Source organism: Filicampus tigris, chromosome 13, assembly GCF_054856515.1.
Source record: "Filicampus tigris isolate MCC_2025a chromosome 13, RoL_Ftig_1.0, whole genome shotgun sequence".
Taxonomy (NCBI): domain Eukaryota; kingdom Metazoa; phylum Chordata; class Actinopteri; order Syngnathiformes; family Syngnathidae; genus Filicampus; species Filicampus tigris.
In genome coordinates, this window is record NC_141229.1 from 22,231,732 (window position 1) to 22,240,531 (window position 8,800).

General features: G+C 40.3%; 1 long non-coding RNA gene across 1 annotated transcript; it reads left to right on the forward strand.

Moving 5' to 3' along the window:
• The first annotated feature begins 518 nt into the window (after nt 1-518).
• LOC147137957 (uncharacterized) lies at nt 519-7,233 on the forward strand. Its single transcript, XR_015089367.1, has 3 exons — nt 519-566; nt 775-887; nt 5,367-7,233. It is a non-coding gene; the product is annotated as an uncharacterized LOC147137957 (long non-coding RNA).
• Nucleotides 7,234-8,800: the final 1,567 nt, after the last annotated feature.

An 8,800-nucleotide genomic window follows, 5' to 3' on the forward strand; every position in this document is an offset into this window, starting at 1 on the left:
CACATCTGAGGCCAACTCTGGCCTCCCTTCACTGGCTCCCAGTGCATTTCAGGGTTCAATTTAAGCGGTTCAGATAATGGATGGATGGATAAATAAATAATGGAGAAATGAATAATAAGAAAATTAATACCTTATTTGGTCATTTGACCATCTGGCCATTCTTCTTTTGCAATTATTGTTATCTTCGCTCGGGGTGGATTTTGCTGCTTAATTTATATTCCACAAATGCAAAATTAATCAGAATGCCCTGTCAAGTAGTGGGCCTGTTGGGAACATATTCTTGAAAAAAATTGTCCGGGTTGACTTCCGCTTTAAGCAGAAAAATCCACCCGTTTCTAGCTCTCAGGGGGCGGCCATTGTGTCACTTCTGTCGATTGAAAATGACCTCACAGTGCCTCAGGGCTCAGGTAACGACCAATCACAGCTCACCTGTTTTCTGAAGCTGAGCCATGATTGGTTGTTTTCTGAGCCCTCAGCATTTGTGACGTCATTTTCAGTGGGCAGAAGAAAAGCTACCCTGTTCATGTAGTGCAACTCTGTCACTAATCACAGCAACAGGGTTGCAGGTAATGTGGAAGATTGTTGTATTTAGTGGTAGTGTAAATTCATAAATATGAATAAAAAGACCTACTAGAAAGTCATGAAAGCGTTAAAACGTTTGTACTTAAAAAGAGGTGAAAAACGAGTTTCAAATGTTTAACATGTTTAACATGGTTATTATTATTTGAGAACATTTTGATGTACCTATACAAGATGTCATCTGTGATCGACTAGTTATGTCTGCTAAGGATGAAGAGGGAGACCTCGGTGCTATGCTTCATTTTCGCTTGAGCTGCTGAAGAAGAAGCATCTGTGTCCGAGTGGTCATTGATATCTCACTTATCCAGGTATGAAAATAAGCGTTTTAGTGCATAAGCATTAATAGTAGTAGAAAGTTCATTTCGAACTCTGTTTGTGTTTAGAATGCTTGGGAAGTTGTATTTTTGTCTGTAGGCTCCATTAGATTTTCCAGCTTAATGCGGCCATTACAGGTGGACACGAGCCGTTAGTAAGAGGCTCACATGATACGTGCATGCTTGTACATTGCGACTGCTGATGTGTGTAATCGAAGTTATTGGTACTTTGTTTGAATGTTTTTGTAAATTCTTTAAGGTAGCTATAAGAGAGTTTAGAAATATAAATAATATGTTCGTATACTGCTCTTATGTATTGTAGGTAAATTTGAAGATGGTACATTTAAGTACATTATGTTAGTTTATTATTTTAGAAATTATTCCTGTAAGTATAGACCAATTTGTCAGTGTCAATCTAAAAATATTGTTTTGTATTATTGTTGGAACATTTGTGTCCAAGTGTTTTTGTACTTCTTATGAATATTGGGTAGATACATTCTCGCTTGAGCTGCTGAAGAAGAAGCATCTGTTTCCGAGTGGTCATTGATATCTCCGTAATCCAGGCTGTAACAGTAAAAGGGTTGCAAATGTGGACGAATGTTCGCATTCTAGCCGTTCGCTTTCTAGCTGTTTAGCTAGCTGCTACTGAAGGAACAAAGAACATTCAAGGATGTTCTGTTGCTAGCAATTAGATGTTTAGCTGTTTAGCTAGCCACTACTGCTGACCAAGAGGACAAACTTACTTATGTAAATATCTAAAGAAAAACTCTTATTCTGATCATATGCATAACCGGGTTGGATGAGGTACAGTGAGACATTCAATCAAGGCTAAATATGTTATAAAAATACAGTATGAAAAATAGAAGAGAGGACGTACCTTTGCTCTACCCATTCTTTTGGAAAATTGTGATGTCAAGTCAAGCATATTATGTGATTCAGTGATTTCTTCTTCTACCATGGATATGATAACAGTGCATGTTGTGGGACACATGTTCTATGAATAATTTGAAATGTGTTCATTAAAACAAATGTTGCCACAGTTACAAGAGACACAATGAAACAAATAATACCCAACAAAAAATGAAATTTAAATTTAATTTTAACAGTTTTATTTGAGATGCATTTATTTTATTTTTTTTAAATTTGGTCATTAGGGGGGTGGGACAGGAGAAAAATGGCAAACTATTTTTGATGGTATTTTAAAAATTATTTTAAAGCATTCTTTTATTTTATTTTTTTTTAGATTTGGTCTCAAGTGCATTTACAAAGAAACAGCATATTTTAGTATTTCGTATGCGGATTATTTAAAAATTTGATGGGTGGGACGAAGTTTTGGAATGACCCATGAAGGATATGGAGGACTTTATATTAGCCAATATGTTAGTCAAGTGATTATTGTATTGCATATGGATAATCATGGCTTTATGTGAATCAGTATATTAGTGATACATGGATCAGATAAGTAATTGAGTAATTGTGTTACCCATTTTTGGTAATGGTATTACACATTTATGGTCATGATACACAATTAGCTAAATATCTTTACACATAAGCAGTCATATAACATACCGTATTTTCCGGACTATTGGCCACGACTTTTCCTAGGTTTTGAGCCATGTGGTTTATAGTCCGGTGCGGCTATTCTGTGGATTTTTCTTCCACCGCTCAGGGCGCTCTAACCGGAATGACAGTACAATTCAATACAATACATTTCCCATTGACTGGATTTGACTGGAGGTGGAGGAGTTCAACAGGCGAGGGCGCTATGCACTAGGCTATTGCATTAGGTGCTGTAATGCTTTGATTTTATGTTTTCCTAGAGGTCCCTGAAGTGCAAATGAATGCGATTGGCTGATGTTACGTCTGTTCTGTTGTTTCGATGTGAAATGCTATTGTTGATTTAGTACGGTTGGCAGCACGTCGTGTGTTGGATTGGCTGACTTTATTAACATAAGACAGCTGCATATGTAGAATGTAGTAGAACAATAGATGGCGGAGTCTGGTGGACATGAGCTGACAAACTGGAGCGACGGCCGCCAGTGAAATTAAGATAAGTACTGTTTATTTTCTCTTGGTTCTCTTCTGTTTTATTCAGCAACATTGCTGCAGTGTTAAAAAGGCACTATTAGGAAAGAATCTGCTCAGGTACATACATATACATTTACAGTAGGGATGGGATTTTCGACTAATTTGCCCGCCGACTAGTCTCAAATTTTATTTGCGACTAGTCGACTAGTCTATAAGCAAGAAAACTTTAAATTTAATACATTGAATTCAAAGTAAGGGTGGCACGGTGGCCGACTGGTTAGCACGTCCGCCTCACAGTTCAGAGGTCGTGGGTTCGATCCCGGCTCCGGCTTCCCTGTGTGGAGTTTGCATGTTCTCCCCGTGCCTGCATGGGTTTCCTCCGGGTCTCCGGTTTCCTCCCACATTCCAAAAACATGCATCGTAAGTTGATTAGACTCTCTAAATTGCCCCTAGGTGTGATTGTTAGTGCGGATGTTTGTCTCTGTGTGCCCTGCGATTAGCTGGCAACCAATTCAAGGTGTCCCCCTCTTACTGCCCGAAGATAGCTGGGATAGGCTTCAGCACGCCCCGCGACCCTTGTGAGGATAAGCGGTATCGATAATGGATGGATGGATGGATGAATTCAAAGTTTAAAATGCAAATGTTTTGTGTATTTACAGCAGGGGCTATTTCAGCCCAAACATTCAGGACAGTTTGTTAATTTGAATCTATTTATGTAACAACAACTGACTGAATAAAAGTGAACAATTGAAAGAGAAATACATTTTTGATACATTTGCCAATGCAATGCATGGCATTTATTATGAATAATGTAATGAGTAATGGTATCGACTCCCAGTCCAGCGGGGTCTCATTTGCCATATGTTAGGTGCATTATCATGTACACAGGCGACGGCTTTATTTTCTAGTGCCCACATACCTATCACACTCCGCAGGAGAGCAGCCAAGTTTTCAGCTGCGTGTCTTTGCTCCAAGGCGCATGAAGCACACAACTGTGGAGATGTCCTTCGTCCACATACGTTATACACGTCATAGTCATGTAAGATTCCTTGGCTATGGATGTCCATCCCTCTGTAGTTATAGCATTGGCCACATGGCTGACCCGCTCAATGCTCATAGTATCTCCTCTTTCATTTGGTTATGGCTACACTCGAGTTGGGGCGTTATTGTTTTGTGACTTGGCACCACGCACTTTTCGAGCCGTTTGCCCTCAACAAAAGAAAGCGGCAGCATATCGCGTCATTTTACAAATTAGTTGGGTAATGTTTGCTGTGCGGTGAGCATAACAGCACCTGGCTGGAACAAATGCTCTCATGCTCGTCTGCCTGGCCCTGCCGCCATCGACCTGCTGGTTCATATTGAGATTTACTTTGGATGTGGTTTCTCATCGCTCCGGGAGAGTGGTTGTAAGCGAGTTTATGTTTACAAAGCCTACAGACGACCTTGTCATCTGCTTCATCAAAATACTGCCAAACGGTGCCGTTGTTTTTCGTGGTAGCTTCGATATCTCCAGAATGTACTTTTCTTCCCTAAACTTAGTGTCCCCGCCCCCTACTATGCGTGCGTGCGTGTGGGCGGGGGGTAGGGGAGTAATCTTTCTCTTGGTGCTCAGCTTGTTTACCGAGGCAAAGGCGTGAGGAACAATTTGCGTGATACTAATACGGCGTTTAACCGACTAGTAAAATACTAAACGTTAAATAAATCATAGACAGTTAAATGGTTAAATGACTAGTCGCGCACATCCCTAATTTACAGTTCATAATCGTTCTGTAAATGCAGTAAATATAAAAGTTTTCAACATAGGCGCGGCTTATTTAAGTTTTTTTCCAAAATTTTCTAAAAATAGAGTGGGTGCGGCTTATATAACGGTGCAGTTTACAGCCCGGAAAATACGGTAATCCTTTTCAGGGACAACATCATTTCGAGTGCAAGTAGAGAAGTTTTTATTTTTAGGATCCTTATTGTACGTTACCAAGCCTGAGTTTGAACCCGGCCCCCCCAAGTGACCGCTTAGTACGGGCGAAGCCATCGTAATCGGTCATGGTATAAATAATGAATGGTGTTTCTGTGCCGGCAATCCCTGTAGAGAATTTAGTACCATTATCACGCGTGCCTATCGTATATAACATGGAAAGGCCACCGAGAAACCATGTGTACAACACGATAGCAGTTGCCGCAAAAATGACAAAATGTGACACAACATAACATGTAACACCATTTCTCACATATCTAGGGAGAGGCATGTTGACTAAGAAACCCACCCCTACAATAGGTAGGGTGTCTTGAAATACTTCACTGGCCGTCAGGTGTTTTCAGATACTATAAACCTGCACCCACCTTATGTCAGACTTTGCTCACCTTCCCCTTTGGTGGGCAACTTAGTCGAAATGACCTTCTTACAATGCGTGAGATGTATCCACGTTTTTCTTTCTGCAATTTTTACAGCGGTTGGCGTGGTTAGCAATACCTGACAAGGACCTTCCCACTTTGGAGAGTGCCAATGCTTTCTTTTGTCGGATCAGTACCCAGCTGCCTGGAACAACCAGATCAACCTGTTGGAAAGAAGCAGTCGTCTTCGGGCACTTTCAATTCATCTTTTTTTTCCAAGGATTTTTGCATGTAATCAGCTAGGTTGTCTTCATTATCCAACCCCCACTGTGTACTAAATATAGGTAACTTATATGGTCTGCCAAACAATGTTTCAAATGGCATGAGACCTGCGGTACTTGTAATATTGATGTGTAACTTGACCAGGTGTACACATTGTGTCCACGGCCTATGTTTCATCCATGCATTTTTTCAGTCGGTTCTTAATTGTACCATTCATTATTTCCATCAATCCTGCACTTTGTGGGTGATAAGAGCAATGTTTTTTTAAATTAATATGGAACATATGCCCTATTTTTTCAATTATTCTATTAACAAAATGTGTTCTGTTATCACTATATATAGTTTCAGGGATGCCGTAGCGTGGTATAATGTCTTTACATAATGCTTTAGCTACTTTAAGTGCATCAGGTTGTTTTGCCGGGAATATTTCTACCCATTTTGAAAAGGCATCAATGATGACCAAACAATAATGTTTCCCTTCACTTTTGTTAAGTTCAATGAAATCCATATGTATTCTCTGGAATACATATGTAGCTTGAGGAAACTGACCGCGCTTCGGACGCAAATTTCCTTGTGGATTATGTCGAGCTCAGGTCAAACAAGCCTGACAAAAAGTTTTTGAAAACAAGTTAAACCCATAGGTCGTATAATGCCTTTGTACCATGGACACCATCCCCCCAGTAGAGACACGAGAATTCCCATGACTCAACACTGCTGCCCACTTGAAAATATTTTTTTGGCAGGATAGGCTTTTTATCTGTGCTGACACAAAACCTCATTATCCAATGTGGCTTTGTTGTTGCATATCACACAAGAGTGTCATATTGTAAAATGTTGTCTTGTAGCTTACATTCAGCAGTACCCAAAAAGGGCCTGGTAGCTGCTTCTTTCGCTGTTGTGTCTGCAAACGCAATACCTAATGTGATGTCGTCAGTGCCTGTTGTGCGCACTTACATATTGCAATCTGATGTGGCAACTGAACAGCATTCAATAAGTTTGTCAAAAGTTCAGCATGTGTGACAGGTTTTCCCGTGGACGTTATCACACCTCTATTTTTCCAATATTGTGCAAATACATAACACGTACAAAAGACATACTGACTGTCAATATAAATTGTAACAGCTTTTTCTTTCATTTACTTGCATGCCTCTGGTAACGCAACCAGCTCAGCTGCCTGAGCTGAAAAATGGGAAGGAAGTGGTTCCGCTTTTAACACAGCTGTCTGTGAGACGACCGCGAAGCCTGTTTGTGTTTTACCAAAATATTTTTTCTTTGATGAACCATCCACAAAGAGGACAATTCCAGTTTGTTAAGGTTGATTTTTCAAATCCAAACTACATTTTGTTGTTTGTTCTGCCAATTCCTGACAATCGTATTAAGAATAAGAATAAGAAGGCCTTTATTGATCCCACAGTGGGGAAATTTTCAGTGTTACAGCAGCAAAGATATAGGTCACACAGGGACAGCGGCCATTAATGTATAACATTAATGGCAAACATTCACCATCCTCAGGAAGTGGCAACAGTGTGGCTGGATCCAAAACCGTGCATCTCTCCAAAGTAAGGTGTGCTGGCGACAACAATATCGCCATGCAAGACAAATGTCTGGCTGGAGATAAAACGTCATATTTGTCTGCAGAAGCAAAGCCGGCACCACAAGGGGAACTTTTAAGGTCAACAGCTGAAACACTACATTTGAGAAGCTGCACCCCACAGCGCGTGGTGCTGCAATCACAGCCCTCACACGATGAGGAAGTGCACAAGCCACATTGTCAAGTCTAGAAGAAAAGTAAGGCAATGGTCTTAACTTTTCTCCATATTTTTGCGAGACGACAGATGTCATAAATTCTCCTTTACAATCAACCATTTGTATAAACGGCTTTGAATAGTCCGGCAGAGCTAGCGTGGTATTTGATACCAGCATCCGCTTAATTTCACAGAAAGCATTCTCAGCTTCCGTTGTCCAATTCAACAGTGATGACATTTTTAGATCATTTTCGTACATTATTTTAGATAAAGGAGCGGAGATTTACGCATAATTAGGAATCCATCCTCTACAGTAATTTGTAATGTTGTAATTTGTAACCTTTGTTCGCGGTGCTTGCAAAATAGCCGATTTTCTATCCTCTAAATTTGTTCTGCCCCCCTTGCTCAAATTGTGGCCTAAATATTTCACTTGCTGTTTCCACAATTGCAATTTATTTTTGCTAACCTTATGGCACTCGCTGGCCAAATATTTCAGTAATGCAACAGTGCGTTTTCTGCAAGTATCCAAATCAGACACCACCAGTACATCATCCACATACACTATGATTTGACTTACCCCCGGAGGGTTAAATTTGGCCACGCTGGCTGTCATTACTTGAGAGTAAATAGTTGGGCTTTCACAACATCCCTGCAATAATTGGGTGAAAGTTCTTTCTTACTTCAAACGTAAATGCAAACCAAAACTGACTGTCCTCTGCCACAGGGACAGAGAAGAATGCATTGCTAATGTCAACCACTGTGAAAACAGCAGCATCCGGATTTAGATTATTTAATAGTGTATGTGGATCAGGCACACATGGCATACATTGTAAGACTGCTGCATTAACAGCCTGTAAGTCTTGAACCAATCTACAACCTATGGATGTGGGAGCTTTTTTCCTAACCCTTCTTTTATAATGTGCCAATCAGTTGCATTTTGTGCCGTTTGAACAAATGCTCCCACGTGGTTCCACTGTTGGTCAAAACTTTTAAACAGAGACATGAGGAACAAACCACTCCCTGTAAAGTAGCTGAAGTTTTTCTGTCAATTGCACTCCTGCTGTTGCTGTTGCAATGCCATCTGAATACAGATAGTCAATAGTGATATTTGCCAGAGTGGCTTGAGTTAATTTGGACTCATATTTTTTGTCAGGGCCTTCATTTTGTTTATACCACTTGTTACATGTCGCGCATCATTATCCATTTTGCTGTTGTCCAATCATTTTCAGGCCCTTTTCCAATAATACGTCACACACAGTTGATGGAGGTTTGTTTGACACGTCCACTGTATAATAATAAAATGCTGGTGTGTGACCCATTATGGCATTCAGTAGATTTTGCTGTAATTCTTCCATCAATGCTAATCAATCAATGCTAAACCTAGTAATAACAGGCCATTACGTCCCACTAAATTCAGAGGACAGTCTGGCACCATTAGCACAGGTAATCTGCAAGTTTGACCTAGTGGATCTCTTATCCACACAGGTTTTGTTACAGGAAACACAGAGAGCCGACCTTGGGCCG